Source organism: Sinocyclocheilus grahami, unplaced genomic scaffold (assembly GCF_001515645.1).
Source record: "Sinocyclocheilus grahami isolate Dianchi unplaced genomic scaffold, SAMN03320097.WGS_v1.1 scaffold839.1, whole genome shotgun sequence".
In the NCBI taxonomy this organism is placed as follows: Eukaryota; Metazoa; Chordata; class Actinopteri; order Cypriniformes; family Cyprinidae; genus Sinocyclocheilus; species Sinocyclocheilus grahami.
In genome coordinates this window covers 15,466-34,501 of record NW_015506018.1, presented here as the reverse complement: position 1 = coordinate 34,501, position 19,036 = coordinate 15,466, and positions in this window count along the sequence as shown.

Here is a 19,036-nt window from a genome sequence, read left to right as displayed (position 1 = left end):
GCTCACAGAGCCCAGTCCAGTCCCGGAGTTCACAGAGTCCACTCCAGAGCCCGCTCCGTTCCGGGAGCCCGCAGAGTCCGCTAAGACTAAATTCTCTCTGCTCTTGTTTCCAGGTACTCCTGAGTTGCTGAGAGGGATTTCGGTCCCACCAATGTTGCCTGACAGGATTCTGGCTCTGTCCCGGTTGCCCGCCTGGGTTCTGGGGTGGCAGGAGCCTCATTGGCTCATTCCTCCGGCTCCATCCTGGCCATCTGCTGGGAGTCCTGTGTGGTTGGGGTCTTGCTGGTCCATCCTGCCGGTCCCGCCTTGGCCTTTCACCCTGCCGGTTCTGTGCTCATGCCTTGGTCTATCTCTGTCCCGGGTCCTTCCGTTGTTTTGTCCTGGCCCGCCATCCCTCCCCCTGGTCCGCCTCTATTCCACCTCCCTCCTGAACTTTTGTGTGTCTCTTGGAGCGTCTGGTATCCGCTCCGTAGAGGGGGGGTAATGTCACAGTGTTGGTTGTGGTGCCCTGGACTGGCCACTTGAGGGCGCTCTGTCTGTTCTATGTTGTATGTGTTAAACTCCATTTCCCATAGTCCCCTGCTTATTAATTCTGTTCTGATCAGTAGCACCTGTTATCATTTACTCATTATCCCAGCTATATATACCATGCTCACTCTGTCTGTCATTGCGTCTGGATTATATTGTCTTCTTGGTTGGTGTTGTCGGTGTCAGGTTTTTGGATTACATTTTGCAACGTTTTGTTCTGTTTTGTCCTGTTTTACTTCTAATAAACTGCACATGGAACTTACCCTGTTTCCTCCTGGCATGCCGTGACATAGTCTTCATCCATCAAATCTTTACTAGCGAGACTGGTTATCCAGTCGAGAAAACATAGTTTGCATGTGTTGTGTTGACAATCCATTCAGTCTGTACTTCAAACAGCACGTGTGACATGTGGGGGCTCGAGCTCTTCAGAGACAATCACAGAATATGACGCAAAATATTAAAGCGAAACACACTGGAATGAATAATTCACTGAAAACACAACGCGACCCTCTGTTCTCTCTGCAATCTCTGATGTAATCAGCCTGTTTCCTTTATATTATGTTTAGGACAGATTGTTTGAATGCATTCGCTTACTGGATCATTGGACTGAAAACTTTCCCAGAGTTTAGCAGCTTAAAATTATCTGATAGCAAGCAGAGTAGCAAAATTGGGCTAAAAGGTTAGAATATAAATTGTGCTTCAGTAATTTTGCGTTATGCGTTAAAAATATTTTAACGCGTTAAGGATTATAAAATGAATCGCATGCGTTAAAGCGTTAACGTTGACAGCCCTAATATGTATATATGTGCGTGTGTGTGTGTGACCCTGGACCACAAAACCAGTCATAAGGGTCAATTTCTCAAAATAAATAAGCTTTCCATTGATGTATGTTTTGTTAGGATAAGACAATATTTGGCCGAGATACAACTATTTGAATATCTGGAATCTGAGGGTGCAAAAATATCTAAATACTGAGAAAATCGTCTTTAAAGTTGTCCAAATTAAGTTCTTAGCAATGCATATTACTAAACAAAAATTAAGTTTTTATATATTTACATTAGGAAATTTACAAAATATCTTCATGGAACGTGATCTTTAATTAATATCCTAATGATTTTTGGCATAAAAGAAAAATCGATAATTTTGACACATACAATGTTTTTTTGGCTATTGCTAAAAATATTCCCCAGCGACTTAAGACTGGTTTTGTGGTCCAGGGTCACACACATATATATATAAATATATATATATATATATATATATATATGAGAGGACAAAAAGATTTTCAGGGGCTCAATAGTATTTGGACAGTTGACTATAAAGAGGTTAATTGCCTATCAAATTGGTATCAAATTGCCTTTTGGAAGCTGTTTGACTGGTGCTACCAATATGAAGTCCAAGGAGATCTCGATGAAAGTGAAGGAGGCCATCACTAAGCTGAAATAACAACATAAATCTATAAGAGAGATAGCAAAAACCTCAGGTGTGGCCAGATCAAAGGTTGGCTACATTCTTAAGAAGAAAGAAAGCACTGGTGAGCTCAACAACATCAAAAGGCCTGGAAGACCACGGAAGACAACTAAAGTGGATGATCGCAGAATCCTTTACTTGGTGAAGAAAAACCCCTTCATAACATCAACAGAGATCAAGAATACTCTGGAGGAGGTAGGCACATCATTGTCAAAATCTACAATCAAGAGACGCATTCATAAATGTAAATACACAGGGTTTACAACAAGGTGCAAACCACTGGTAACATTCAAGAACAGGAAAGTAAGATTAGACTGCCAGAAAACATCTAAAAAAGCCTCCCATGTTCTGGAATAAGATTCTTTGGACTGGTAAAATCAAGATTAACTTGTACCAAACTGATTAGAAGAGAACAGTATGGAAAAAGAAAGGAACAGCTCACGATCCAAAGCACACCACATCAAGTGCCAAACATAGTGGCAGCAGTGTTATGGCATGGGCATGTATGGCTGCAATGGAATGGGCTCACTGGTGTTTACTGATGCTGTAACTGCTGACAGAAGTAGCAGGATGAATTCTGAGGTCTTTAAGGCTATAATCTCTGCTCACATTCAGCCAAATGCTACAAAACTGATAGGGCGCAGCTTCACAGATGGATAATGACCCCAACCATATGGCGAAAGCAACTCAAGACTTTTTGAAGGCAAAAAAATGGAATATTCTTCAATGGCCAAGTCAGTCGCCTGATCCCAATCCAATAACGGAGCGTACTTTCCAGTTACTGAAGACAAGACTGAAGGCAGAAAGACCAACAAACAAGCAGCAACTCAACATGGCTGCAGTGAAGACCTGGCAAAGCATCTCCAGGGAGGAAACTCGGAATTTGGTGATGTCCATGGGCTCCAGACTACAGGCAGTCATTGACTGCAAAGGTTTTTCATCCAAGTATTAAAATTGTGCTTATATTTACAATTATTTTTGCAATTATTTTGTCACTTTGTCCAAATACTATTGAGTCCCTGAAAATGGAGGTACTTCGCTTAAAATGGCTGTAACTCCATAATGCTAAATGTCATATTTTTGTGGAACCTCTTATAATAAAGCTAAAATAAAGTCTGCACTTCAATCACCTCTTGTTTTATTTCAAATCCATTGTAGTGGTGTATAATGCAAAAGCACAAAAACTGAATATTTCTGGACCTGGCTGTGGATGGATGGATGAACGGACAGACAGACAGACAGACAAAACTACAGTGAAGTCATTAATACACTATTCGGAAGAGACATCATGTAATGCATGTATAGACATTCAGACATTACATCAGTTAAATGTAAATACCAAGGAGCAGAAGAAACAGAGAGAGAAAAGGAGAGAGAGAAAAGATGACAGGAACGAATGAGAGGTATGAGATTCTCCCTTAGAGAGAACATTAGTGTCAACCGGCTGTAATCGGTCAGATTACAGAAACTCAGTCATGTTAACACACACAGACAGACGTCTTCCCCAAACCACATGTTCACTCGCAGCATTTAATGATTCAGTAGTCAGCAAGAACTAGTTCTCTGCCTGCCTGAGTGTTTATGTAATGTTACATTAGGCATTATCAATAAGATGAAGGAAAAGACAAACAAAAGAATGTATAAATCACACCATGAGATACACACATGGAGTAGTCATATAACCCTACACATAAATCTCTCCACCTCCTCCGCAGTTAATGATTATAAATGAGAAGCTGAGGTGGTTTAATTACCGTCACGCTGACTAATTCATGAGATTAATAAAGATATGTGGATCTCACATCTCATTCATTTTTTATGAGCAAACAACTTGACTTTTCTGTTCCTGTGCACGTCATATTTCAAATCAGGGCGCAAATAAAAAGTATAGTGGCGGAGAACTATAGTGTCACATGACAAATGATGTTTGCAAAAATTAGGAGTGAACCAGAAAGCAAACAGACTCCCCATCACGCAGAATCTTCAGAGTCCTCTGGCAGCCTCTTGAAAAATTAAACACCATCAGTGTTTAATTCAGCATTTTGGTGGAATACCTGATGATACTCCGCTTCTGAATTCGTAATGCCTCTTTTAATTATGTTTGTAGTAAAATATTTATGCTTACACACTGACTTATGTACTTTTTTCAAATATTCCCTTCTAAGTCACTCTGAATGTATCCCAAGTAATGAGTAAAGATGAGCACAGATATCAATATGACTCTGGCATTTTGTCTTATGAAGTTCTTTTATCATAACCATTGGAGTGTGTGTGTGTGTGTGTGTGTGTGTGAATACAGTCAATACATTTTGGATGAAAATCTATAGGCATTTCAAAATGGACTGAATACATTTATGAAATTGCACAGCAACATCAGTGAATCTCATTCTGGAGCTCGATTCAGTCACTCATGAAACAAAATGATTGGAAAACAACACTACAGTATTGATCATAAGGACTCTATTCAGTCAATCCACCTCATCTGCTTTTAAACAAGAATATTTTATTATTGATTCATTATTGGTCTTGATTTAATTGAGATTTGCTCCATCAACTAAAAGCATGCCAAATATAAGGATGAATTCCTGCAGTGTGTAAAAAAGTATGTGTACTCCAGTTATATTATTTTATTGTTCGAAAGAATCTATTGCATGAAATCAAGCCCATAACATCTCAAAGAACCGGCAGCAGTTTGGCGGACAGTTTTATCTGAGATCATCAATGCAGATTTACATACCATATGTCCAGCCAATCAGTCATAGCTGTTGGACACCATGCACCCCGGCCCCCTTAAGCCACCAGTAAAGGTGATTGTTCTGTTTATGATGTGGCTGAAATATGGTCTTTAATAAGCCTGAGACAAAAGTCACTGCCATTCTCTGAATTATAGGCCAGTGTACTGAATCCTCGCTCATAAAATTGTCACCGGCTGCTTTACAGAATCGGTCACAATTTATTTGTGCTATAAGCATGGAAACTTAAAAGTTTCCCCTGACATTTGCGAGCAGCATCATGGATGCAGCGGTGCAAAAACGGGATATGTGAAGAAACCAGGGTCAGTAAAGTCTATAGTGTGCACGATTGTTTGTGCATGTGCATGCATGAATACTTATTTTAAAAAAACCTGAAAGTCAATGCATTAGATGACAAAATATCAATCCAAGTGGCATGTGAAACAAATGATGCTAGAGCTTTTCTCAGAAGTAACATTACATATCTGAATAATTTTTTAATGACTTTTCCTGGGGTGTTTTTGGTGGATATATGAACCTTTTACAAACAGAAAATGTCTAAATAGTTGTCTAAATGCTAGACAACTATTAGACTGTAGTTTGGAGTTAGTAAGACTTTTTTCTTTTTCAAAAGAAATGAATACATTTATTCAATAAGGATGTGTGAAATTGACAGCAAAGACATTTATAATGTTACCAAACAGTTTTATTTCATATAAATACTTTTGAACTTTTATTCATCAGAATCCCCTGAGTAAAATGTATCGCAGTTTCCACAAAAATAACTGTCTTGAATATTGATAATAATAAGACATATTACTTAAGCACCAAATCAACATATATGATTTCTGAAGGATCATGTCACTGCTGAAGATTCAGCTTTTCCATCACAAGAATAATTTTATAATAAAATCGAAAAGTTATTTTAAAATGTAAAAACATTTCACAATATTATTGCCTTCTAGTGGGCTAAGAGACTTACTGACCCCAAATGTTTTAATATTATACTGTTTATTGTTTTATATAGGTGTATTTGTGTTATATTTCTTTAAAAAATATATATATAATTTAAAGAATTTATTTTAAAGTATGGTTTTATGGTAAAGTATGGTATTAGTTTTTAAGTGGGTATTAATCATTGCCACTGTAGGGAAAAACTTGCTACCAAGTAAATATGGAAATCATAACTGAATTTTGTCGACTCTAAAAAAATGCGTTGCTCAATAAAAACAAATGTTATGGTAATGTAATTAAAAGTGTGTATATTTTGAGGCTTTTATACCCCTTGAAGCCAAAAATATAAAGGTAAATTGAAATTCTAACTCTAAAAACATTTAGAGCAAACCCGCATTTGACAGCTCTCTATATTAATTTTCCCAGTGAAAACCTAACCAGCTCAGTGTTGTTTTTTCTGTTTTGAGCAACTTGAAATGTAGCATTTAAATATCACTTCTGTTGATGCTGTAGTGCTGTAGGATAATAATGTCATATTGTGGGCTAATTATTTTGTTTGTTTTACAAGTGCTTTTGAGCTGCCCAAGGCTACCATACTAAAGGTTATATACAAATATATAAATAAAGTCAATTACACACACACAATTACAGCTGTAAACCCAACACACACATGAACAGTGCCCACAGGGAAACACAACAGCAACCTTTACTCCACAGCGAGGGAGAGTGACAACACAATCATATCATTTCATTTTACACACACTTTACACCCAGGAACCACCTAAATACATCTGTTCTAGATGAAAATCCAGCAGGGTTTTCCGATTTCTTCTCTCTTATTCCCTCTCTCACACTCTCTTTCTCTGCTTGGGGACTTGAATCCCTTCTTGTGCTGATTACACACAAAGCTCTTTAAAAGCTTATTTCGGCTGCCTGCAAATTTCTGCAGATTGATTTGACTCTGTATTATGTTAAAATGGGAAAATAATCCATCATGAGACTTTTCCAAAGACTTCTCAAAAGCTCTCTCCCTCCATCAGGTTAACAATGTATTTGCTTTGTCGAGGGGTCAGTTGAGCAGTTGTGTGACCGGAATAGACCGGGGATAATCGGGGTTTTCAAACAAATCACTAGTAAGACAGAGACCAAACAAGCCCTGATGCTGCATAACTGAGAAAGTCATTACACTCCTGGGTCAACCGGACTTCATTAAAGCAGTTAGAAAAAACATACTAGCACCAGATTTGACACAACAATACTCATAATACCTTGACATCATTCATAGGAATTTGTATGTAAATGTGATTCAAGCACACATACAGTACATTTTTATATATTTATATAGACGCTAAAACATGTTTTGAGAACAGCAACTAAAACTTACGCATTTTATGAATGATCTGTTTAAAAACCCTTTTAGGTTCATAGCATATTGAATTAATTGAACTAATAAGGTTGAGTTTACTTTATTATTGAAAATAATTATATATTATTGTGTCATCACATTTACCACATTCACAATTTAACAGTTTAATTCTTGTCTCTGGTTCACGCTGGCTGACAATATATATGTGACAGCTGAAAATGCAATATACATCATAAAATATTCACAAATGTAATCCAATTTTTTCCTGTCATATCAGAATCCATTTTACATTCTCAGAAAAAAAGTTACAAAAGCTGTCACTGGCAGTACCTTTTCAAAAGGTACTAATTTGTACTATTTATGTTCTAATATGTACTCTTTTTGTATTAATTAGTACCTTTAAAGTACGATTATGTATCTTTTAGGGTAAATAATGTCCAAATTAGTTCCTTTTGAAAACATACCACCCCAGTAACAGCTTTTGTACCTTTTTTTCTGATATTGTATAATAGTATATTGTATTTTTAAAAAAATTGTAAGTGGTTTGGTTTAGGGTACTGAATATCTTAGGTTAGGGATTCAAAAATACCTATATAGGCTAATAGTAAAATATAAGAATTCAAATATATTTATAATGTAAACATAAAATCTAAAAAAAAAAAAAAGCCTACATTTCTACAGTTGTGCATATGAAAGTACTTTTACATTTTAGATGGTGTCAATAACGATAGGACATTGCGTATATCCAAACATACAAAAATGTATGCGTAACTAATGATATCAGGAAAATTATCAAGAAAACATTAATTGCAACAATCAAACAGAACTGAAATTCTGTTCAAAACAGAACAGAATCTATAATAAATTGCATACATAAACAATTTGCACTTGAATGGTAGGTCATTAAATAAGACTATTTGCATTTTTAGCTGGTTAGGTCATATTCTGAATAAGATGCAGGGGTGTTTTTTTTCCACATTTTACTGAATTTGCCCCTCGGATTGCACTTTAACCCCACACCTGAGTTTACGGTGTGCTTTGTAGCTGTGGTGGCCTGCAGCAGTAGGACCCGGAGGCAAATTAATCTCTGTGAAAGAAAAATGGGCCCGTCCAAATCAATCATTTTAAAAATAGGATATACCCCCAACCCCTCTCTCTCTCCTATAATCGCATAGGTCAGTGCTTAGTCACTTATTTCATGCCCCACTGAAGCGTAGACAACAAGAGTGTGTGTCTGAGTGTGTGTGTGTATGTGTGCGATTGAGAAAGTGGGAGAGACAGCCTTATAAATTTTTCAGGACCAGTCTATTATTAGTGTGAAACAGCAGCAAAGAACAAGCAGTCTAATCAGTGAGTAGTGTAGGCCACTGTTTGGTGAGCCCTGGATACGGGCTAATGTGGGCTGTGTGGTGCAATGGATGTTGGGTAATACACTGTAGAATATAGGCCAGGTACTGGATCTTTATCAGCACCTAGTGTCAGCATCACATCTGTCACACCTTCCCTTTACAAAAGAACAATGTAATGCAGGTGTAAAACAGAGATGACACATTTAATTGTCAACACTAATGAATTTGTAACATACTATGTTTCTATTTGCACCTCCCACCATCCATTTACCCTTTCCCCATCTCTCCGGGCATGATTTATACCTCTTTTTCTCTAACAGCAGGGTCCTTAGTTCTCGGTTTCATGTTTTGGTCTTGACTCTCTTTCTCTCAGACTGATCTCACTGCAGGTATTCAATCAGAGGCATTATCTGATGAAGGGAACTGTTCATGGAGTCAGACAATCTGTTGCCCATCAGAAATATCAGCATTATGAAAGTTACACACACGCTTCTCACTCAAGGAAATGTCAGTCAATGTTTACCGATCTGTAAATGTTAAAATATTTACTGTTTTGCTCGGTAACCTTTTCTGTGAACAGTTATATGCAAGTCCCCATCTTCATTGCCATAACAACGTAGTGCCATAAAACCTAAAACATTCAAACCAACATAAAAATGATCATTTAAATAGCGGGAGTTGAACTTTTCATCTTGAAGTTTTTCTGATCTTTTTTTTTTTTTATCTAATGCCACAAATGCCAATATAGCCTCATTGGAAAACATACATATACCTACATTTTTGCAAAACGCACCTATATAAACAATTTACTGCAGTTTCCAGTTTAAATGAACACCAGTGGCAGTAAATCCCCAAATATTTGTATTTCTTTCCACACAAATTATGATTACAGGAGTAGATTATCAGTTAATAAATACTTTTTGCATGATTCACAATACTGTGTTATGACCTCTAAACACCTTTAACCATATGAATGATTCTAAACTAATACATTTAGTTTGGATCACATTATCGGTTTAATATGAATGGATTTTCTTACAGTAAATTTTCTTGGTAGCTCACCTGGTACAGTGTTGCACTTATGATGAAACCAATGAAACTAAGCAGCTTTCTCTTGGTCAGTGTGGAAAATTCATGTGACCAACTTGAATGTGTTGCAAAATCTCCTTTGGGAAATCTTTCATTCATAAGGGGCTTTCACACCGTGTAGTTCCAAGAACTTAGCTCTAGGAACTAGTCAGCAGGTCATTCCTAAAGAACCAATTTCTCCCTCGGGCCGTTTTCTGGTTGCATTCACACCAGCAGCAGGAACTCTGAAGCGGCCGACAGCCACGTCTTTATGCGCGACATTTACAAACGTCAACAACCAATGAATGGAGGACGCCATGATCGAAGCTGTTGTTGTTGTTGTGTTGTGGGTTTCATGATAACAGAGATGGAATGTAAACGCACAATTTACACGATTGAAAGAGCATGAAAATCTGACTAAATCTTCTATGACAACTTGCAGTGTTACATATCATCGAGGCTGAGAAAAGAACACAACACTGCAGACAACAGGTAAATGCTGATATCCCTGTTAGCCATGTTCGTAGAGTAAATATTTTTACACGGCTTTTTAAAAATGCCGGGTAGCCAGTGTTTCGTATGTGTTTGGCCAATCAGCATACACTTACGTCACTGGTAGTTCCTATACAACTATTTTTGACCCTACTCTGAAGTAGGAGATAATTTAGTTCCCCCAAACAGAAGGTGCGTTCACGCCATATCGTAATTGCAGAAATCACGAGATACCAACTTGTAAAAAGCGTTCACGTCCACGTAGAACTCATAATTACAACTTGTGAACTGGGAGTTTTCTGAGAGCTACGGCTTGTACCATGTGACCGTTGCACCTCACGCGGAACCATAGAAAAATGGCGGTGCTTTCAAAGAAAGCTATTACTGCTCTAAATAAGGGATTCATAGATACTACAATATAAAAACATATTATGTAAGTGTTCATACTGTTATCATTTTGTTGTTGTGTGTTTAGGTTAGCAATAACACATTTATCGCCATCATTAATAATAACAAACAACAAGCCTGACACGCTTTCTGTGTTGTGCAATACTTAGCAGTAACATACAAATGTAATGTTATGTGTTTTACAGCTGCCAGTAACATTCTTTCACAGTCGCGGGTACATTTTGTTGACTGTCACTATAGAAACGGATAATCTCCAGTCCGTGAACTGCACCGAGTTGAACATTGCTGTAATCTCGGAATTACGGTAATTACGAAATGGCGTGAATGCAGCAAGAGTTACTAGAACTAAAACCGTTACTAGTTCCAGCAGTGCAAACATGCTAAAAAGTGGGTAGCCTACTTCCGCCAATAGTTCTAGGAACTATGAAAAGATTCCTCCAAGGAGAAGGCCCCCATTGTTATTCCTATTGAAATGAATGGATTTCACTTGCGAAATTTTGATAAACAACAGTAAATGGGACTGCACCTTAAGACTACATATATTCAGTTGAAATTTCAATACTACTCAAATAAAGTTCAAACTCTCAAAAACAAACAAAAAACATAGTAAAGCCCTGCATTTAAATTCTCAAATGGATAAGAAAATGCATCTGGAAAGCAGGGAGAAAGAGCCCAGTGCTCTTAACACCTGAGGCAGTCCAGCAATCTTTAAAAAAAAAAAATGCTACACCCCAGAGAGCAGAAATAATCCTTACGTTATTCTGACTTCAAATTATCCTGGGTGCCTTGGTTTTAAAAGCACAAAGGAGCTTGGGCCATTAATAAAAATCCCAATCTAAATCAGCCATCCAGAGCACAGCTCAGCCCGGGGACGAGTTATCTCCTGTAACGCACTTGTTTCGGGCAGCTCAGTGCTATAAAAGATTTCCACCACCCTCACTGCCCATTTTTTCTTCCGTCTCTAAATCTGTCATCACACATTCACCGCGGCACCCCACTTTTTGATCGGCGGGTCAATTTCTTTACCATATGTTTATATGCAGAGGACATTATAGCTGAGATCAACAGAAGTCAACCACATATATTTTAGTGCTGACATGACAGGGGTGTCTATATGCCTAAGGAAGTGAGAGAGCGAGAACGAAAGAGCTCTGAGGTTAATGAGGACAGACAGGTTTGGCATTTGAGGGGAGGAAGAGGAGGATACTCATCATCTTCGCGCTCCCGTCGCCATGGAAACCTGACCTTGTAGCCCCTGATTCTCTCTGCTCTTTCCGGAGGGTGTCTCATGTACACGTCGGTTCATATGCAGAGAGCTGAAGGGATGGAGAAACAGAGTGGCATCTTCACACTTCATCCACTGCTCACTTGTTTCAAACATGATGCGAAAAGGGGGAAAAAGTGACACAATCACTCCAACCATCTTCAAACAGCCATGTGTGTGTAAGATTAAATCAGGACGCCCTTGTGTCCACTCACGAGTTTTCAATCCTCCTCATCTTGGGGGAAAAATAAGCCATTTCCCCTCGCCTTCCCTGGAGATCCCAGTATGCAGTCACCCGGTCTTGCTCCCCAGAGGAAGTGCACAAGAGTTTTCAGAATGATTTAGAGGGTGGAAGTGTGATAGCTGGACTCGGAGCAGACAGCATGTGGGAGTTTGGTTCATGGAGAGAGTTTGACTAGTTGTAATGCGAATATCTCACCTGGCCAGACCGTGTTTCCTGTCTCCTCATCCGGAGCTTATAAACGAGATGGCACAGCTATCTGCACAATCAGACAGTGGGCAGAGAGAACACATCTCTCAATAGCACACACAAACACACACACACACACAAGGGCTGATAGGCCGGGGAACATATCTTGTTAACCGGTTTAGAATCAGTTGTGCTTGTTATTTTCTGGGGTTTTTCTTGGGCGGTCAAGGTGTATGCAGATCACTATAAGCACAAATCCTTGTTGACTAAACACATTTAGTTGTGGAAAGCAAGTAAAATTATTTGACCATATCTTCTGTGAACTACACGGCTACTTGTCTCATCTAGAATTCAGTATAAAATAATTCTGTTGACCTACGAAGCTCAATAATCTTGCAGCACAGTATCTCACTGAGCTTATTCAAGCGTACAGTCCTCTACGCATGCTGTCCACAATTTCAGGCACCAAAACCATGGAAGTCACTAGAACAAAATCTCTCCCTAATATCTCATTCTTCTATTAAAAGTTATTAAAAGTAAATGCTCAACTTTTACTTCCTGGACACCCTGATTTTTGTTATCATTATCAGAACATTTTCATAGTGTTGTTTGTTCATTAATATTTATTAATTGCATCATTATTATTATTATTATTATTATTAATGTATTTATTTGTTTATTTATTTATTTTCTTGGTTATTAATAAGAATTGTCATTATAAATAAATTAGTTAATTTAAAAAATATGGTTTTAAAAACTATGGTTTGGAATTAAATGAGGTATTTAATTCACTACTACAACTACTACTAATAATAATAATAATACCTTTTTGTTTTTAATATTTCATGCAATTAAATAAAATCATTTTAAATATTGTAACAAATATTAGAATATTATTTTTTGTATTGTCTACAAAAAAGACCTATGTGAAAAGCTGTACTGTTAAATGCAAATAAATTGCAAATAAATTGTAACAGATCGGCCAGGCTCTGTCACCACCCAATCACAACGATCCCTCTCACCTGAGTTCTAAGCACCCGCACCTGTCACCAATCAAGCACCTCATTACCAGCCTGCATAAAAGCACACACCTCAGACACCCTCCCTGTCCGGTCTCGTTCATTCGTAGAGGACTCACTGACTTTGCTACTGATTACCTTTGAATACTTCGTGCATTACTTAAGTCAAGTCAAGTCAAGTCAAGTCAAGTCACCTTTATTTATATAGCGCTTTTAACAATACAGATTGTGACAAAGCAACTGAACAGCATTAATTAGGAAAATAGTGTCAATAATGCAAAATGACAATAGTAAACACTAATTTTTCAGTTAAAGACAGTTCATCATTGAATTCAGTGATGTCAACATCCAGCTCAGTTTAAATAATATCTTTGCAATTATGTCAACGATAACGCTGGAAATGAAGTGTCCCCAACTAAGCAAGCCAGAGGCAACAGCGGCAAGGAACCAAAACTCCATCGGTGACAGAATGGAGAAAAAACCTTGGGAGAAACCAGGCTCAGGCGGGGGGCCAGTTCTCCTCTGACCAGACGAACCAGCAGTACAGAAAAATCAATATAAGACGTAATAAAACAGACGATGAACAATATTAACAGCAATTATTATATGATGCAATCAAACTTAGAGCAAAATGTGGTAGTTCTGTATGTTGTTTCAGGGTTGGCATCATCTGAGGTCCTCTGAGGAGTTGCATCATCTCTTCTCAGGTGATCTGGATCTGAAGCTTGTGTAAATCCTAGTTACCACGGGATGTTAATCCCGTGGCAAAAGACAGAGAAACAAATACAAACATAATTAGCGTAGCTGCTGTTCCAACCAAGCAAAAATGATTTGTTTAACCCAAACTAACGAATAATACACCGGCACCGCCGCCATCACCACCCATCACCTCTTCCATCCCAACCAGCACTTCTTCGCCTACCATCATCGCTAGTCCCATGGCCCGACCGGCGCCCTACTCTGGTTCGGTGGAGGAGTGCAACGGATTTCTCCTCCAGTGCAATCTCACCTTTAAAATGCAACCACATTCATACCCCACCGACACCTCTAAAATTGCTTTTATTATCTCCCTGCTAACAGGACCTGCACTGCAATGGGCGGAAACGATCTGGACTTCTGCAGAATCTGACGATCTGCAGAACTTCCTGATGCATTTTCGCGAGGTGTTTGGAAGGACAGACGGAGATGCCGCTGTGGGAGAGCAACTCTACTACTTACAACAGGGGACCATGTCAATTGCCGAATACCTCATTTATATGAGGCCACCTATAATAATATATTGATACGTCTATAAAGTCTCTTAAATGCAAATATTGTACATACTATTAAAGTCTACTTCATTTCAACCTTCTGCATTTCTGGTTTTCATTCGTTCAAGATTAAACTTCACATATTACACAGTTTTAATATCCTTATTTCCTAAAAAGGGGTAATTAAACACTGGTTAAAGTTGCACCGATTACATGAAACACGTCAAGCATATATATATATACACATACAACCTACTATTTGTAATTCTATGCTCTGATCATTTTATACTTTCAATTATTAGCAACGATTGTCAAACGACATCTTGTCTCTTTCCTTGGAATGCGGGGGAAAAGGGGCGAGTCCCTCGATCACGTACAGGTCAGCTCTGGGCATCTGCTGGAGAATCTCCTGCGGGACAGGGAGCTATAAAATTGTCTCTTTTGTTGATCGGAGTTTAGCAATTTATGCGTCCACTGGTCATGAGGGTATTTCTATCTGCTCTTTGCAAGCCCGTAAAACCATTTTAAGCACCGTTAAAGTACTGTCCTTTTTAGCTTATCTTGAGATATAGCCAAACAGTCCAGGGAATGCTTCACCTTACTTGATGGAGCATGAGTTTTACGACTACAGATGGCTGGGGAAACGAACCTCAAAAGCCTTCCCTGGAATGTGCTGGTTTGATGTGTGTGTCTCCATCATGTAGGTGGGTCTGTTGTGAGACAGATCCTACATTGTCCATACCGAATGTGAAACTGCTGAGCAATATGACAATCACAGCCAATCAGAACATATGGAACATGTGAAGCAACAATTTTGTCAATTTTCGCAATATTTCACAGTAATTTTTGTACAGATTCCTTGAACATTTATGACTTTGCTTTGTAAAATTACACTTATCTTATGCTTTTCCTTCTTAAACATGTTCTCATAATTTGGTTTAAATTTCCTTAAAATTAAAACATGAAAAACTGAGAACAAGAGTGAGACTGTGAAATCCAGTCTTCTTAAAGGTGAGTTATTAAAAGGGCAAATATTTTTAGATGTGCTTTATAGCATCTTTTGTTTTCCTTTTGCAAAATGGTGATTATATAGGATAGTCATGTCTCAGTGGTATAAATAACACAGGCGCTGTAACAGATCGGCCAGGCTCTGTCACCACCCAATCACAACGATCCCTCTCACCTGAGTTCTAAGCACCAGCACCTGTCACCAATCAAGCACCTCATTACCAGCCTGCATAAAAGCACACACCTCAGACACCCTCACTGTCCGGTCTCGTTCATACGTAGAGGACTCACTGACTTTGCTACTGATTACCTTTGAATACTTTGTGCATTACTTACCTCCTGTGTTCCTCCTAGTGTCTCCTCATCTCCTGCATCTCCTAGTTCCCGGATCGCTGAGGTGTATGCTTCCCCCGGATACCTTCCAGCCTCACTCAAGCCAAAGACTCGGATCACTCCACTGTCCATATCCTCGGCACTCTCTCACGGACCTTTCCCTCTCCCTCACTTCCTCCGGACTACACCAGTACTCACTGTGACCAACAATAAACACTTGTGTATATAAACTAACCTGTTGTGTCAAGCCTCTTCCGTAACATAAATCATCTGTATGAACCTTCCAAGGCTTCATAAAAATAAAATAATAATAATAAACATGTTCGTTAATTCAGAAAGCAATATGTATGAGTATTATTATCATTATTAAATTAGTTAAAAATACTAATCTAAATTAATAATAATAACAATCATTTCTTACTATTATTATTATACTAAATATTATTAATAACAACAACAACATAACTATAAGATGGAGAACTACATAACAAACAATTGAATATGCGATTTTTAAAAATTGTTTATACTATTTTTAAAATATTAAATTAATAGTTTAAGAGACAGAGAGCGAGAGCACTGCTGTTGTTGTGATACAAGCTCCATGACCTTCTTACAAGGCTCAGTACATTTATCTGCACACACTCACACACGAGTACACAAACAGCAAGGTCAGTCGACACCATTACAGATATTTCTTCATTAGTGGCAGCGTTGAGGCCTCAGTGTGTCACAGCACGCTGAGAAACTCGACACACACAGCACACACTCAAGACAATTACGCAAGCAGTGTTAAATAATGTCTGAGGATCATGGGTTCAATCTTTGTTTTCTACGTTATCACAACAACATTCAGAGCCCACAAAGCTTCACCTGAAGGACCTCAACCCTGAGTTGGAATCTGAATCTAAGAGGTTTGAATTACCAAAAGACGATTAACTTTTCTATAATGTAGTGATTTTAATCCGGAGCTTTGGGCTTCAGTTATTGGACTCAGATCCACTGGGGTGGACAATCAGAGTTCTCATCAGAGAGGAGCTGAATGAGAGGGATCCTGCTAGGACTCTTAATGAATCAAGGAGAATGATCTGCCTAGACGAGTCTGTGGAGGATTTGAGTGTGTGTGTGTGTGTGTGAAGGTCTGTGATGTGTGAATGTTTTTCGACAACAGTATTTGTTGTTGTTTGGTGTGGTTCAGTGTGCAGAGAAGCCAAACTAATCAATAACAGTAAAACATCCAGGACCAAGCAGGCATAAATGAGCTTTCCAGTATGCTGTTTTTAACATCTTATTATGGTCTTTACAGGGTTCCTGACTTTCAACTGATTGATTTTGCTTTTTTTCTCGCTTTCTCTCTCTCTCTGCTTCGTTCTTTCTGATTGAACTCTTATAAATCATCATAGATTCTTGTTAAAGAAATTTTGCACTAACCTTTCAAACTTCATCTGCATTTTCTCTTTTGCCCTCATACCAGTGTATAACTAACTAACTAACCAACCTATATTTTATAATTTTTTCAGGTGTTCGAAAGTACCTCAGCTTTATTTAAAAATGCATTTAATTATTCATTCATTCATTTAAATGTTCTTCTCATACAAAGCACTGAAAAAATTCATCTTTTTTTGGCAAATAACTTCATTACACATAGTTTAGTCTTTTGTAGCCTATGAATAGAAAATAGCATGTTATCATGTTGTTTCCTACAGTATTTGGGGTATTTAGTGTAAACTGATCTGGCAAATGCCCAGATAAATAATATTTTATATATACAACAGGTAAACCTTTGAACCCTGGATATGATCTTATTTCACTTTTTTTTCTTTTCAGGTACCAACAAGACAGTAACACCTGCCCAAAATTCCCATATGGACATACATTAAACCTGCCACACTGACCCGACCTCCCAGAAACTGACCGGAATACATTTGGCCTTCCTCCATCTGCTCTGATCGCCACACACACATACTCAGGAAAATGATGCAAGACCATTTCCTTTGATTGAAATTAATTTATTCGTGCCAGCACACTGGTTTTGGCATCTATTAATTTCCCTTTATTAAATTTCACACCTTCACCCTTGAAGTTAATTAAAAGAGTGAGAGAAAAGGGTGCGATATCACCCGGTCTGCTGTCCTTTCTATCTCCCTCCCTTCTTCATTCTCTTCACCTGTCTCTTTGTTTAAACAATCTCCTAATCGTATTTAAAACAGTCCAGCTGTGCGGAGAGCAGCTCTCCTCTGTAACAACTCTATGGACAGCACAATTTGCCTGTCAGAGTTTAACCTGATAGACTCATTTCCATAAACCCTAATCTGTCTTTCTCTTCTCCACCGCCCAGATTGCAGTCTCGGACTACTATTGTCAAGTGATGTCTGAAGGCTGCGAGGCTGACGTTTGTTCCACACCTGAGACAAACTGAGAGAGGCTGAAAGAAATGGATTGGAATTGTTGTGGTTATCTGCTAGCAAGGACCCTCACATATTATTCTGAGAGAGCTCTGACATTCAGACTGACTTCTGTGTCTCATCCACGGCTGAATAAAACAGAGCTCTGATCCACAGAGCTTTAAAATGACTCTTGTGACAGATTACAGTTGGTTCTTCATTGATAAGAAGCTGCATAACACACGTTTCATTTTTAATGTGTCTTGATATATAAATAGTATAATTAATTAATATGTTAATAATAATAAATAATTATATTAAAACATATTAAACTCAAAATGTTATTCAAGTTGAGATTATTACTGCTCTATTCTATTCTGTCTGATTTTTAAACTGACTGTTAATTGGAGTGCCATCACACAATAAAAAATAAAAATAAAAAATTGGTGTAGAAACTAATTTAATTCAGACATTTCTAGTAAATTCCACAAATAATCACAAAGCAGCTGCACATAAAATATTGAATTAAATGTGAAATTTTGAAGTAGAAAGACTGAAATAGTATTTCCTTGTAAAATGCACTTCAGTAATCTTTGTTCCCCTTCAGGAACTCGAGCTGCGTCGAGATCGCTTTGGGAACGCCCCTGTGTGACCGCGTTCTGAAGCACGTGTAAAATCAGTCCAATGGAGCAGCGAGACGTCACGAGCGGGGTGACGTGAGCGCCAGGAAGTATAAAAGTGCATCCGGCAGAGCGCAAGTTAGCTTCTGCTCTTCAGTAGCGCTCTGTGTATGTGTCAGTCTATTTACTGTTGTAAGTCCACAAGCATTCAAAAGAATATATCAAAGTCTAAACTAATATCTATGGCGAGCAAACGGCATTACAGACGTTGTGTGCCTCCCTGCCCACACTATCTGGCAGCGGGGGATACACATGATCTGTGTGTTATTTGTTTAGGAGCGGAGCATGCACGGTCAGCTTTCGA